The sequence below is a fragment of the Semicossyphus pulcher genome, unplaced genomic scaffold (genome assembly GCF_022749685.1).
Source record: "Semicossyphus pulcher isolate SPU_LCO1_2020_fin unplaced genomic scaffold, fSemPul1.0.p SCAF_2, whole genome shotgun sequence".
NCBI classification, from domain to species: Eukaryota; Metazoa; Chordata; class Actinopteri; order Labriformes; family Labridae; genus Semicossyphus; species Semicossyphus pulcher.
In genome coordinates this window covers 14,134,597-14,151,113 of record NW_027211693.1, presented here as the reverse complement: position 1 = coordinate 14,151,113, position 16,517 = coordinate 14,134,597, and the positions used below count along the sequence as shown (strand labels likewise).

The following is a 16,517-nucleotide window of genomic DNA, read 5'->3' as shown; positions in this document are numbered from 1 at the left end:
ATGAGGATTATTGCAAAATTTGTGTTTTAAATTCACCTGCTTCCTATTAAGTTTCAGAGGTGCTTGTGGTCATCTGAATGCCAACGTTTACTCAATATAGTCGAAGAAAAACATGGTTAGAAGTTTCATTACAAAACTATATTATATCTAGGGATGCACGATATTGGATTTTTTGCCGATATCTGATATGCCGATATTTTACAACTCATTTAGCCGATTATCGATACCGATATTTTTTTCCCGCACACGTAATTGCAGAGATCATCAGCTCTCTTCTGTATTGGAATTAGCGTACGGTATAATGGTGATACTCTTATCACATTTGTTACAACGGGCGGGGTGACGGGTCTTGAGATGGTTAATCAAGTTTGTAGTGTTGAAAGACTTTGCCTTGGCTCCCTCTTGCATCACCGAAGCTGAGCAGTCATTGCAAATAACAGTTTTGCTATCTATTTCAGACACTTTGAAAAACGTCCACACCACGGACATTTTGGCTTCTAACTCTCTCATGCTGCAGGTAGACACACGTGACGTCATCACGCTGCGCCGCGCAGGTCTTCTTCGCACCGGGGACAATGCGCCGAGGTCGGGCATTTAATCAAGTATGCAGCAGCCCATTATTTTATCGGTTAATTGTATCAGCGTGTTGACCGATATCCGATCATTTTTAAGCCAATATCGGCTGATACCGATAACGTGCCGATAATATCGTGCATCCTTAATTACACCAGATCTTTGGATCTCCATTCAATTTAAGGGCCTCCAATATTCGAGGCCCATGAACCCTTCAAAGCACTTCATGAAAAACAATCAAATCTTTTTAATATAAAGAAAAAATATAGACATCATGGTTCATTGTTTTCAGTTTGTATTGATGAAATTGCATCATTGATCATTGAGTGGAATATCGATCAATATTTATGTAACATTAATAAAGACAGAGACACCTCCTAAGAACATCATTTGTTGACTCTGTCCCTCGCCAAATCTCTGACTGCACCCATGCCCACCCTCACCCTCCTCAGTATCCGGCTCCCACCAGAAAAGAAAGCATTAACAGTAATGAGAATCGATGGGGGTGTTAAAAGTATTGGCAGTCCAGCCCAGGAGCTGCTTTTCTGTGCCGTCTTTATTAGTCTGGAAAAAGAGTGCTGGTCTCGAGCCTGCCAGCTCCAAATAGGAGAGCATTGATCAGAAGGGCAGGCCGGGCTGAATCTCGCCCTTTAATTGTCTGTGTCACTCCTCATTCTCATTCCAACAGCTGTCAGTCGACTCCCAGGTAAACCGAGGCCGCGAACACACCGAGGTTAAGGCTCAGAGACAGAACAACATACAGGCAGTACATATTAAAATCAGAGTGGATTTTGCAGCTCGATTACTTGACAGAAACCACACACTTCTGGTTTCTCTCAGCAAATCCAGCCCCCTTTTTAAATCCGCTCTTTGGTGTATTTGCCTTCTGAATTTCTTAAATATGGCTGCCACTCACAAAGACTGAACGCTTCCACGGAGAAATCCAGACTCTTTACAGTGCTTAAAGCCTGCTCATGGATCACATTACTAAGCACTTCTCTCCCCAACTGTCTGAATCCCATTTAAAGTAACATTAACTACTTTGTTTGCCAATTAAAATTAGCCACTGAACCATGCACAAACATACATAAGATTATATAAAACATACTGCCCATTAAAGCAGTGATGAAATGTTATTTACTTTATCTCCAAAATGCTATAGCGTGAATAACAACACTTTAACATGTAGGCTAGATCTGTGGAGAACACTAGCAACGCCCTTAACCCTTTCACTGGAAACTGTAGCATAACATCTGAAAAACCTTGACCGTAGTCAACGGCAACCCCCTCTGACTCCTTCCATGAATTACACAGGGAGGTTTTTTTTTTTTTATCACCTTTTGAGCACCGTTTAGTTTCGTGTTAAATGGCTCAGTGAACCACATATCCTGTCTTGCACAGTGTAAGTCACTACAACACCAGCATGGCTGCCAACTCGCCACAATTCACCAAGTATTAAATGAGGTGAAAATCACTACAAGTCTGACCATGTTGAGAGCTGCAGCTTTGAGGAAAGGAGAGTAAGTCGGTTCCGGGAGGGCTCGTATGCCAGACTGGCTCTACATGGTTTCTGTGAGTGATGAAGTCGTGTCCAAACTGTTGCCCGTTGATTAGTCTTTCTATTTATGTATTTTAAAGACTTCCATGTTTATACAACTAACTGCATCTTTCCTGACATAACAAAAAAAATCTATCTTTTAAATTGACACAAATTAATCTGCCAGTAACAATGATTTTGAACTGATTAGTCTAAAAATGCAACATCGTCCAATTGGCTCTTTTGTTTGGCTCGTCCAACAAAAAACAACCCTACAGACTCTTCCCATCCATTTACCTACATTGGTAAATGGATGGGAAATAATCTGGTTTTCATGTGCAAATTTCATTGTTTACTATGGAAATGTCAAAATCCCAAAGACTATCATAGATGGCCAAAAACAGAAGCAAATCCTTACATTTAGGAAGCTGGAACCAGAAAAAGTTCAACAATTTTCAATGTATAGATTTATCAAAAAATTGTATTTCCATTAACTTGACCAATTGTTGTATATCCATCCATCCATCCATTATCTATACCGCTTATCCTGTTCAGGGTCGCAGGGGCTGGAGCCTATCCCAGCTGTCATTGGGCGAAGGGCGGGGTCCACCCTGGACTGGTCACCTTTCAATCGCAGGGCTAACACATAGAGAAAGACAACCTTTCGCACTCACACCCACACCTATGGGCAATTTAGAGTCACCAATTAACCTTACAAGCATGTCTTTGGACTGTGGGAGGAAGCCGGAGACCCTGGGGGGAACCCACGCATACACGAGGAGAACATGCAAGCTACACACAGAAAGGCCCACCTTGCCCAAACCAGGGTTTGAACAGGTGACCTTCTAGCTGTGAGGCAACAGCACTAGCCACTGCACCACCGTGCAGCCCCAATTATATACAACAATACAATTATATAAACTTTTCTGGAATTGTTGTGGTTCACCTGAAGGAGAGGGACTTCCAATATGTGATAAATCTTTTACTGTTTGCATGAACTGTCGAAAAGCTGAAGTACAGGTTACCAGCAGTAAGAGGCAACAGTTAACACAAACACAGTCAGCGCTTGAAATGAGATCCAGCAGCAGCTCGCCTCTATGTGCAGTATGCTGGCACAGCAGATGAATGTGATCCCTCATTAGGTCTAATTACTGTATTGAAAGATGAATACAGACTTGCCCGGCCCTCCCCTCTAATCTTATGAATCACAGGGAAACCAGTCACTTCTAAAGGCTCATAAAAGGCAGCCATTCTCACTTTTGTGACAGAATTACATAACCAATATTCTGTCTATTATAACATTTCAGCGTTATACTGTATTTTAAAGCTAGTTATTTTCCATTCACCTGGCAAATGAAACATATCGATGGAACAAGTGAAACTTTCACAAGCCGGAAGAGGTTAAAAATTGTAGGTTCAGTCCAACTGCGTCTGATTCCAGCACTTCTCTGAGGGAGGAAAACCGGTCAAATCCTTTCACACATTAATCCAGATGTCTGGCTGCTTCAGACAGAGAGCTCTGTCAGAATTGTATCCTGGCTTAAGAGTTATTTCAAATGTCTTGGCAGCTAATCAGCTGCTATCTTTCATCAAAAAGTCACAGACACGGGGCCAGGCCTCTCTTTACACAACCTCCCAGTGTAGGATTGTGTTTCAGTTGTTCATTCATTCACTGACAAATCCAGTGTGCGTCTGACCACAGGGCTGCAACAGATCCCTTACTGGATGTAACATGGGTAAACAAACAGTTTCTTCCTGCATGGTACTCCTTCTGTAATCCTACAAATAAAGCAAAGTCACATAAAACCAGGAAAGTAGGACGGACAGATGGCAACTTGCAAAATCCTGAGAAACCTGGGTTGCAGGGGCTTTGAAATCTAGCGCAAATTCTAATTCCTGTCCCCATTAGTTTGAAATATTTAGATGTCATTCATGGGACAAGAAAGCCAAGGGTAAAGCGTAAACAAAGTCCTCACAGCTCATCCCTAAAACAGAAGATTTAGTTCAATCCCTGAAATTAAAAAAACAATCATCGGCACAGCCCGATTAAAAAGCGTGGCTTTCATCTCCAGGAAAAAACACACACAGCATTGGTGAAAGTTGTTGCAATGTCATCCTCAGAAGATCAGAGAGCAAAAGAAAGAAAAGCAGAATTCAGCCCACATTGTTGTTGCCGCTTACGAATGCTTGTTTAACGGCTGATCAATGATTTGGTGTTACAAGCGCAGCACTATTGCTCTAGATGATATTAAAGTACATCCACCGCCCCTCTGCTTGTCAATGTCACTGCAGCTTCCAGACTTACTGGGGTATGAAATTAATTGACTTCACACCTTTTGAGGAATTCACATTAGATCAGCATCCATTCAGATCAGACGAGGAGATTTACCCACAAGCTGAAAGCCACAGAGAATAAATGACCGTCCGCAGGGGTGATAGAGGAAATTGTTGGGAGGTGGTTTCGGTAGCAATTCAGTCTGCCTGAGGAAAATATAGGGTTTTATATATAAGGTCAGTGTTTATGATGAAAATAAACCTGCTATCAAGCATGTGTTATGCCCTGAAAGTCAAACCAGTGCGCTAATGTTTACCCTGGGTGTGTCCTTGCAAGGTCATGTTGAAATTTTCATTCATCTTCTATGTTACATTCAGGATTTAGGCCTTCAGCGTATCCCATGTGGCACTTGGAGTATGAGTGAGACCGCCGCTCTATTTTTCCAGCCTCCTGGGAAGCGTACAGCGTATGCTCCCATACTGTCATTTAAGCTAGTTTATTTTCGTACCAGAAAGGTAGGTGATGTTAAAACTTATGAAATAGATTTATTTTTAACAGCAGCTTGAGTGAAGTGGAACAGAAGGTAACAAGAGACCTCTACATGGGAGGTTACTATAATTAAGTTACTATGCCAGCTAAATGTCTTCATCTGCACGCTCGCTTTGTCCTGGTTTCTGCTACAATAACATGGAAATCAGAATAATTGTGAGAGTGACTACACTCAGGTGATGTTGGATTGATGTAGCAAAATCCAGACCCTCCCTGGCTTACATTACCTTTCATCACCACAGAAAAGAAAACATATTCCTCCTCCTCTTTGTCTTGTAATGTGTTATTTATAGGAAATTAAGTTAACCCGATCCTTAGGCTATACAATGGGTCATTTAGCGTGTCAGTTATACATTGCATGTATATATAACATGCCTTTCAAATTCTCCTGCTGCATCCTGAAACCTGCATCTTTTCAAACATCTTTCCAAAGAGGCCACAAACCGACACACCTACAAGGTTGTTATACAAAGTGATATGACACTCTATCCTATATTATTGGAATTAGTTACAGGGAAGCTGCACCCACAGATTTTCATGTCAAAAGGTGCCTTCCTTTTTATTTAAATCAAGGCATCGTTGAGGCTTAGTATGAAATACATATCTGGTTGATTGAGCTTTACATGACACTTAAAGAAGGATTCAATTAGATATAATTAAATGCAATTAAGGCAATTAAAGGCCTCCGTCATACAGTTTGAAGGCAAATATGATATCTTCTGTGCAGACAGGTGTTCAGGATTAAAGAATGTTTTTCGTTACTATAGCCACAAAAATGTGTGTTCTTGGGAAAGGTCTCTGTTTAAAGGGGGCATATTTTAGATTATAATTCTAATGTGTTTTAGAAGCACGTTGGTAAAGTTTGTTTAGTTTTTGTACACATATTTTAATTTAATTATTTTGTCGGGGCCTCTCCTTCCTCCTGAAACGAACAAGCTGTTTTGACATTCAAAGGTTAGACCTTAGCGACGATTGGCTGACAGTATTTGGAGTGACCGTAGCCCCTCCCCCACGTGGGCGATCCCACGTGGGGGAGCGGCCGCGCTGCAAAGTTGTAGAAAACATGGCTGCTCTAGGATCGGTTATTCGGCCTTGTATGTACGTGCCAGAATCACCAGGAGGTATCGGAATGGTGAGATGAAATCTTGACAACGACTAGTGTAAGAAGGCAGCCTGAGGTGAATGACGGTGAATGACGATTGGTCGATTTCAGAGAAAGCAAGGTTCTACATAGAAACCTGCAGCTGTTCTGAACGGCCCATTTCAGAGGCGACCTTTTTAAATATGTCATTCTGGCAAAACACTGAATTCCTTTTTCACTGTGAACGATATACAAAAATGTGAGACCCATGCAAAATATGAGCATATCCATTGAAAAGGTATGGGCCCCTTTAAGGAAAGTACATTGGAGTAAAATAAAAGAAGTAAGCACTACTCAAAACATTGAACGAATTAAATATACTTCCCATGTACTGATTCAAGTATATTACTTCAAACTGTTTTAAACTATTCTATTCCCTCACTTTTGTTGTCTTGCAGCAGGTATGTACTCTATGAGCGGACCCCAAAAACAACCTTAGCTTATTGATTCCCTGACACGGCACCCTCCCTCCCTCCACCTGCCTCGTCTTATCCGGCTCCCAAATTCCCTCGAGGGCCGATAAAAACATCTCATAATGAGAAACGTCACCTTTCCTCACCTGACATGGGACAAAAACAATTCGGTTCAGAACAAGGGAAATGTTCTCAACGTGGTGCCATCCGCCGAGCTAAGTTTAGTACGATGGCCTCTGGCAGGTGAGTCTAGTCAGACAGATTTAGCCGATGAAATCAAAATAGAGCTGGGGTACTTTTACACCACACACGACAGACATTAAGGACGCAGGATTAAATGAATAACAATCAAGCAGAAAAACAGTGAAGCAAGAGACGTGACAGTAATATTAATAAGCTCAGGGTCAGTAAAGGGCTGAAACAGACTGACAAGTGTTTACATTCGCATTAATGATGGTAATAACGTGGGTAATCATATGTAAATATTAAGCGTGATATCCGGATGAGATTTAACACACATCAGGAAAATTAGCCTGAAAAAGAACGGATGAATTTTGTCTGTTTTAAGCTTTTAGATTTACTTTAAAACTATAATTAGAGCAGGAAACAGCAGCTTATAACTGAAGGTGGGTTAGCTGATGACTCAGGCTGATGATGTCACAGGCCTACACTGCTTGGTCAGTAAGTGCTTGTTATTGACCAACGCATAATACTGGGACATCCTACTTATTAATGATGTATTTGCACATATAAACCTTCCTTGAGAGGTCGTTTGAAAGCTTCTAAGGACCTGAAGTTGTTTACGTGATGTTGTTAAGAGCAGTGAGTGCAGCTAATTACATGGTGGCATTAATTAGGCTGATGATGTAATATAGGCATTAACTTTCTGTAGGATAAGAGCATGTCAGCAAAAATGGTGCTGAACATCATGTTAACAACTTCAGCTCCTTAAAAACTCCTTGTTGGACTTAGTGTACTCAGAGATGTAACCACATCCTGATTTAGTGTTTTTTTTGCACAGGTCTGGATCTACTTTGTCTGAAGCTACAATCCAACATTAAAACTTTCCTATATAGCACACGATAGACTGACAGTAAGCCTGAAACTAATGATACATTTTAAGGGATACAAGATATAAATCAGGATGACAAGTTATCAGCCCAGTGTTAGCCATCAGTTATATTTAGGGATGCACGATATTGGATTTTTTGCCGATATCCAATATGCCGATATTTTACAACTCATTTAGCCGATTTCTGATACCGATATTTTTTTCCCGCACACCTAATTGCAGAGATCATCAACTCTCTTCTGTATTGGAATTAGCGTACAGTATAATGGTGATACTCTTATCACATTTGTTCACAACGGTCGGGGTGACGGGTCTTGAGATGGTTAATCAAGTTTGTAGTGTTGAAAGACTTTGCCTTGGCTCCTCCTCGCATCACCGAAGCTGAGCAGTCATTGCAAATAGCAGTTTTGCGATCTATTTCGGACACTTTGAAAAACTTCCACACCACGGACATTTTGGCTTCTAACTCTCTCATGCTGCAGGTAGACACACGTGACGTCATCACGCTGCGCCGCGCAGGTCTTCTTTGCTCCGGGGACATTGCGCCAAGGTCGGGCATTTAATCAAGTATGCAGCAGCCCATTATTTTATCGGTTAATTATATCGGCGGATATCGGCGTGTTGGCCGATACCGATAACGTGCCGATAATATCGTGCATCCCTAGTTATATTGGTTATAGGTATTGGCGTCTGATATCCACCTATGTAACTTTAAATTTTCCTGTACCACAGTGCAGAAAAGGATTGAAGGCTGGAGTACATAATAAATCAAACCGTCAGATAATATGTCCTCAAAGGTGCACAATGACATCATTGTTAACGGCACTGTCAACATAATGTCGCCAGTGTCACAGTTTCTTTACAGCTTCAGAAAAAGACAATCATTTGAAATTTGCGCTACACATTCCTCAAAGGTCCCAAGACCTAAGGAATGTTTGAATTTCCATCTTAGCTCACAACAAGTAAGCCTTTCTAACGGTCAGGTAGACGTTCTACATTAAGACTTACTACAATTTGAAATAGTCAGTTATCATTTCGATATCGGCCTTGAGAAGCAGGTATTTATCAGTCATCAACATCAGCTGGGAAAAATTCATACAGCCTCCTCTTTTCTCCAAGCATAAACAAAAAATTTCAGTTGTGGTTTTTACAACAGCAGCACCCCCAGTGCTGTGGCACACCTGCGAAATGCCTTAATAATGATTGATGTGCTATTCAAAACATCATTTACATGTTTTGTTTTTACTCCGCTGTCAATCGAGGCCTTTGTGTTCCTTAACCTGTATACCACATTAATATCCCTACACAAGCTTTCAGCCGCTCTAACATTGCACACTGATAATCAAGGACATGACAAACACTGTACATGTGGGCTCTGAAAGCAGACGGGACTGCCCACCACTCACAGCAATATCAAGTCGCAAAAATATTGACCATATGGTGGCGGAGGTGGGTGTGCTGTTATGCTAATGCATTTTAATGAACTGGCTTAGGATTACAGAGGGACAACACATAATTCTCCTTGTGTGCATGAATATGGGACGTATGGAGGCAGAGTTATTTTACATATATCATTAATAACTCCAACTGCTGCTCAGCCCTTAGAGGCATGAGCATAAATGTGCCATCCACCACAATATAAACGAGATAGTGACTAATGAATATGTGCTTATACACACACAACTTTTCCGTGCATCTGTATTAGTGTATGTCAACTTTAAATCACACCAAATTTTTTGACTGAGCATGTGAATAATTTTCCTTTATACAGTTTTTCTTGTAATTATACAAAGCCAACTCTGCTCCTGAATAAGAGAAGCGTTTAATCCTGAAACAACTACAAAAGACGACTGAGGTGCAGGTGTAAGTCATGCTTTCACCAGCTCCAGCCACCATCTCTTCTCACAGTAAAACATCAAACTATGAAACGGCAATCTTAAGACTGGAAAGTCACCAAAATATGTATGCAAGGCCGAAGTTTTGCTTCAAATGTAAGGTTTTTGCAATTTCATTCAAGCTTTAGTTCTGTTCCAAGCAGCCAGGGTCACCTTACCGAACACCCAGATTTAACTGAACTGACAGATCTGAAGTGAAGTGCAGACAAATGCTGTTTTACAGAAATGATGATTGCAGGAGCAGTTTGCCGCAGTAGCATATTGCAGGGCCTGAAATTCAATTCAATCCAACCCCCCCCCCCCCCCCCCCCCCCCCACACATTTTGATATCATATTATATTATATTACCATAGATTATATTATATTTTATTACATTATATCATATTATTGTACTTGGGGAATTCCTGCAAAAAATTTCAGCCTGACAAAAAACCCACAGAGCTCGAAATTGGAGAGTAAAAAGTTGGAGAAAGACAGCAGTTCTCTCCGGTTTAAAGGGCCAGTTTGCTGATTTACTGATTCCCTCAGTCCTATCATGCTATTATAATGCCATTATGATCTGTGCTCTGTGCCTTTGAAGGACGCCATCCGCTTCTCCAATGGGCCCTGGAAGACCTCCACCAGACTACGTAAAATGCAAAGCATGCCTCTTAAGTTATCTAAATAAATTAAGGAAACACATTTTTTGATGGTCCACTCAAATCACAGACGTGGAAATTAAATACAACTGCGAACAGCCTGTATTTGCTGTACTGCACTGTTAAAAGAAAAATACTATTCATCAATGTGTAAACTCACATCACACTCTTATAGTTAGGTATTAGGGATGCACGATATTATCGGCATGTTATCGGTATTGGCCGATAACGGCTTAAAAATTAACTATCGGATATCGGCCAACACGCCGATATCCGCCGATATAATTAACCCATAAAATAATGGGCTGCTGCATACTTGATTAAATGCCCGACCTCGGCGCAATGTCCCCGGCGCGAAGAAGACCTGCGCGGCGCAGCGCAGCATGATGATGTCACGTGTGTCTACCTGCAGCATGAGAGAGTTAGAAGTCAAAATGTCCGTTCTGTGGAAGTTTTTCGAAGTGTCCGAAATAGATACAAACCCCCCGACCGTTGTAACAAATGTGATAAGACTATCACAATTATACTGTACGCTAATTCCAATACAGAAGAGAGTTGATGATCTCTGCAATTAGGTGTGCGGGAAAAAAAATATCGGTACCGGTAATCGGCTAAATGAGTTGTAAAATATCGGCATATCTGATATCGGCAAAAAATCTAATATCGTGCATCCCTATTAGGTATAGTTATTGCTGTTGATGTGGACAGCCCTTTAAGCAATGTAACGGAGCACAGTGACGTGATCCTGCTGGCCCTATCATGACTGACATCATAAAGTAAAACAATAACCCTGTATTCTGTTCCACATGTAGAATCCCCTCAGCACTCAAGGCTTCGGTGTCCATTCGTCTCTGTCCCGAGCCTTCAATAAGTCAAGCACCGATCCATCAACCAGGCAGTAGATCAGGTAACACTGGCATGGCTGCAGTTCTTATTTGTGCAAAGCAAGGTCACACAACCACATGGATGCTGGATCAATCAGACAGATTAATGAAGCACAACCTGCTGACATGACGAATATTGACACCCCTATTACGTCTCCGTCGTGCGGTCCTCAACACTGCTTAAATAAATCAGGTCCAAGTAGAAGGAGGCAGGTAAACTTCTGAACCTAATCCTTCACAGCATAAACAGAATACAAGAGGAGCTTGAATATAGCAGAGACAGGCTTTCCCTGGAAGTGAACTCCAGAATGTCACAGAATTAAACATCACTTTGGAAGCTGGGGATGCAATACATTTTGTCTGAGCTCTAAACCCTGCTTAATATTAGACTTCTTATATATTTTGAAGAGTTCCACACAATGTGAGGTAGAGCTGCAACTATAAACAGTTAGCTAGTTAGCGAAGACCAGCCTGATTATTCAATATGGATCATTCTGTTGATTGATTTTTTGATGCATGGTGTAATAATTGGGACAAAAACCCCAGAGAAAATATGTAAGCAGCAAACCTTCCTATCTGAGATTATGGAAGCAGCAAATTAGAGCCACAATGATTGGCCAATAAATTCAGTTGTTAATAGACAGACAATTAAAGAAAAATTATTTTGGTAATTGATTCATCATTTAGGTAATTTTTCAAGCACAAATGTCCCAAAAAAATAGTCTCTCAAATATAAAAATCTAATCTCTTTTTGTTGTCTTTTTTGTAATAGATGACAACAACATAAATATCTTAAAGTTTTGGACTTTTTTGGTGGACAAATTGATCAAATTTAACTCATCACTGGCCTCTGAGAATATGTACTATTATTAGGAATATGGCAGAATAATCACTAATTAAAGTAATTGTGCAGTTCTGCAGCCCTGCAGCAAATGTTTGGCAGTTTTTGCTTTAAAGTTACTTTTTTATAATCAAACTTTTGCAGATTTCTATACATAAATTGACTACTCTTTTCCGCAAACTGGAGCCAAGGTAGGGCTGAACAACTAATCTAAATTTTAATGAATTCGCAATAAGTCCTGTAAAATTCAATATTAAATATTGTGCTGCACATATGTGCTACACATCGCACACAGACGCAAGTATCAAATATCTTCATTTGGAACAGATCCCCACAAAACAGACAACATAATAATTTTAACATGTTTCTCAATGAAAATGAGTATAATAGTGTAAAAATTATTATTCCCCTAAAAATCGCAAATCACATCGAAATTGCAATATAAGTCAAAATGATTAGATATTTTTTCATAATCGTTGAGCCCTGAGCCAAGTCTTGATCTACGGATTAAACCAAAGATTTATACAACTGCATGCATCATTTTGATGAAGAAATCGGGTAGTACATCCATGGCTCAATCATAAAAATAAAACACCTCCTCGCTTCTTTATATAGATGTAATAAAAAGATTTCAAAAACAGAATAAAACGTCATGAATATTTGCCGGCAGCTCAGCAGCAGATAAAAAATCTCTGCAGTTGCCGCAAAGCTTAAGCATCTCAAACATTGTGCCTGAGTCTGGTTTTATTTCTGACACCAACGACCCGAACAAATGACATCCTCCATTTTTAATAAATAGGAGGATTAACCTTTGCCATCAGCAACGCCTCTCTTAGCAAAATGTGCAGTAAAGATTTGGGATTTTACCTTTGAAGACATGGTTTAGCTCATTATTGGACTTAGATTGTCAGACCTGTAGGCCACCGTACATATCCCTGGCATTAGGTTACCATTAATGACTCAGTAATCCTTCAGATCTCTCCGAAGAAATGAACCTCATCATGAGGCTTCATGGAAATAATGAATTTGCAGAGGTGTCTTCGGTAATGATCCGTCATATTTTCAGAGGCGAGCTCTCAACCTCTGTGCCCTCATCAAAGGCCGGTCCTCTGAACAGTTAGATAAATACCACAACAGTGATTCTTGTTATTTCCATATCAATCACACAGCGCTCATTAAACATTCAAACTGCACCGAGATAACTTCTCCATTTTTTTTAAATAAGACAGCCACAAACTATTTACAACTTGAGCCTCTGTTAAGACTTAATGATTTAGTTAATTATCTAATTAAAAACAAATCTGCTCGTCATTTAATCACTTAACTAAATTCATCTTTATTTATATGGGACTCAGTGAGAAACAGAGAGAAACAATACAAGAAAGTAGAGGGCAGGAAAAAATTATAAATAAATAAATAAAATTAAAATGTTGACAGCGTGCAAAAAGACTATTGGGGTCATTTTTCAAAAGAAAAGACAAAATATTCTCTGATTCCAGCTTCTCAACTGTGAGTTTTGTATCATTGCATCAATATCTTTTGGTGTTGCACTGTTGGCTGAACAAAAAGGGATTAAAAGACATCACCTCTAGCTATTTTCAACTGTTTGAAACTTTTGCAGAAGAAGCTACTACATCTAAAAGATGGCCAACAATGTTAGCTCAAAGTGCTTAGCATGTGCTTTAGTTTTATACTCAAGCCAAGCAATGCAATTCTTTTTCTTTCGTTTCAGCATCAAGCGGCCCAACCACGCTACTTTAAGTCAAGCCATATACAACAATGAATTCCTGGTGGTCCAAAGTAGAACCATTTAAGTTCCACACGATTACTACAGAAAAGGATAGAAGAGGGTCAGCACTGTAACCAGATGTCAGCCTTTGACCCACAAGTAACATGTCAACCTTTAATAAGATTACAGCAGCTTCAAAAATGATGGTCTTTCAAAACATTGACTCCGCTATTTATTATTTATATTGTTCGATAATTAGGCTAATTTAATGCAAGTTACTGAACAGTAGATAACCATTCTGGGTTCACTCCAGGAGGCCTCTTTGATATTCAAACATTTCAAATGCAGCTATGAAATCTGCAGTGGTGGGTTTATTCAACTAATCTCTGTGCTCTGTACTTTCTGAAAGCTGCTCTAAACCAAAACATAGTTCTAGCTGTTACAGGAACTTGCTCTTCATTAGGCATTCACATGGCATAGAGAGGGATATTTTCACAGCACACATCCAGATCAATAATAACCAGCAGTGTGACTAGTTTACGCGTTTAAAGGAAATGCTAACGCTATTAAATGCAATGTTGTCAACCTGTTCTATTAAGTGAATGTCAGATTAATAAGTTGTAAAATCAGCCAATTCAATGTATTTTTTTAAAAGGGTCAGTTAAACCTACTTCGTCGGAACATCACAACCCAGACGACACTTCATAAAGCGCTCATTAAGTTGTATAAATATGTAATATAAAGTCAACTTTTTCCATATTCTGCCTCACTTCCCGTAGCGTCGACACTGTGGGAGAAGCTAATGCTAACTACCGTTGTCGGAAGTTAGCCCGGTAAAGTGAAAGAAGAAAGCGAAGAGGAAGTGTAGAAGTACCTGCTTATGACGTCCGTCTTCTTTCATGCTCTCTGTGTCGGTGGAACTAGTCCTTTAAATCCTTACGAAACTTGGAAGTACTCTCTCAGTTGTTCTTGTTAAGCGGGTAACCATGAAAGCGCCTGGTTAGCAACCAGACCTGTCAAACAATGGCGGAGCCAAGTACGGCAAGCCAGAGGGCGACACGTGCTTTTTGTTGACGTTTTAGCCAGCCACGAAAGGCGAACTGTTTAGAATGGTTTCGTTTTGATAGTAATGGCCAGTATAATTAAAGTGTACCAATAGTATATTAGACATTTATCACACAATTTAACGGAAGATTAATACATGGTTTTGATTAAATATTGGCCTAGTTCAGTGCAACAATTACATGTAACAGTGTAGAGGAGGCTTCAAAACAGATTAGATTATACATTCAGACCATAATATTGGGAATCGAAACTTGAAATATTGTTGTTTTTGTTTGTTTGATTGTTTTAGACAGATTTATTTTTGGAGTTTTAGTTTGAAGGATTGTCTTTTGCTTTTTGTTTTTGTTTGGACCACAGTACTTCTAAAACCCTGGCTGCACCCATTTTCAGTGGGGATCAGTACCACAATGTAAAATGCTCCTGTATAAGCATTCAAAATGTAACTTCAAAACGATATTGTGGAGCTAATATAGACTAATTTATTTTCTTCATGGCAAATTTAATCTATAACATTGCTTTTATAAGATAACCAGCTGTCAGATACATGAAATTAAGAGTATAATGTCAACTCTGGGCTATTTGTGCATACATTTAGGTCATAGTATGTTCCTGAAACGCCAGACAAACTCTGATGGATACATTTCGATTTCATTCCTCATCCAGTTTCATTTTAAAGACATTGGATTGCTTTCATTTATTAGCGATTAAGAAAATTATAATTGTCACCATTTCGCGGCTCAAATCTTTCATTTGAGTTTTAACTGTAGCCGTTATTAAAGACTCAAAAGACTAATTTCTGTCCTTCTGCTGCATTTATCTGAAGTCGTTATCCTCTCTCACAGTTGTCATTATTCTCTCGCTGTTATTTAATGGATTTCCAGCAAATTGCTATTTAAATGAATACAGGACCATTATGTAGATGGTTTGATGAAAGTTGCATGACTTGTCACCACAGTGGGATTTAATTCACTTTAATTCCACAAGAAAGAATTTGACAGAATATATGAAGTGTACTCAAATGTTTCACAAGTGTCTAAAAAAGTTAAAGTGAAACTAAATGTACAGTGGAGACAGTGGTGGAAACAACAATAATGTAAGTACACATACATTATGGGAGTGCTTCCATTTTATAATACTTACATAAAACCATATAACCATATATATATAGGAAAACAGATGACAACCTTGTAAAATACAGTGTGTTGTTAAAGATTATATCAGTGCTTCCCAACCTTTTTTTTCACATCTTGGGCTCCTTATCATGTTTGGGATGTTGTGTATTAGATAGTAAATAAGTTAGTTCTGTCAGTACGTTGGTAGTTCTTCCAAAAACGCGATTTTCTCTGTAAGTTTCTCAGATTGTTTCATTTGAAAAAGGGTTCAAAGAGGAAACACATTTTGAAATGTTTCCAAAAATATCAAATATTGTGGAAAACAGGCCTATAAATTGAAAACACATTGCTATGAGTCGTCTCATGACACTATAGATATCAGACCTTGAATCTAGCAGTGGGAGTGTATCTGGGTCACCTCCTGTTAAATAATGATATCAATAAATGAAAGGCACCTTCTTCCCAGTTAGCCCTGTCTGAAGCATTTAAATGGAAGTGATAACAACTGAAAATGGCCTTTTAATGAGCATTTGAAGTGAGTCAGACTGACTGGCAAAGCTAAACCCACCTCATCCAGCTCCTACAGTGAAATGCTGTTTGTGCTTTGAAGCTTCTGCATTGGCAATCTAATAATGTCTGATACAGTAAAATTATATATATTTACACATATATATAACAGAGGACTTCTGGATTACAGTATTTTTAAATACTGTATATTTTCTTGAGTGAAGGATTTCAATACTGTCTTCCCCCACTGATGCCAATTTCATGAATAAGATCTGAGATATGAAGC

The 16,517-nt window shown here is 39.4% G+C and overlaps 1 protein-coding gene across 1 annotated transcript in view; it reads right to left on the bottom strand.

Annotated features, from left to right (window-relative positions):
• enox2 (ecto-NOX disulfide-thiol exchanger 2) overlaps nt 1-14,443 on the bottom strand; it is a 199,572-nt gene extending 185,129 nt beyond the window's left edge. Inside the window, exon 1 of the mRNA XM_069669557.1 lies at nt 14,422-14,443. The gene's annotated coding sequence lies outside the window, so the exon portion shown is untranslated. The remainder of the gene's footprint in view (nt 1-14,421) is intronic.
• Between the last annotated feature and the right edge of the window lie 2,074 nt (nt 14,444-16,517).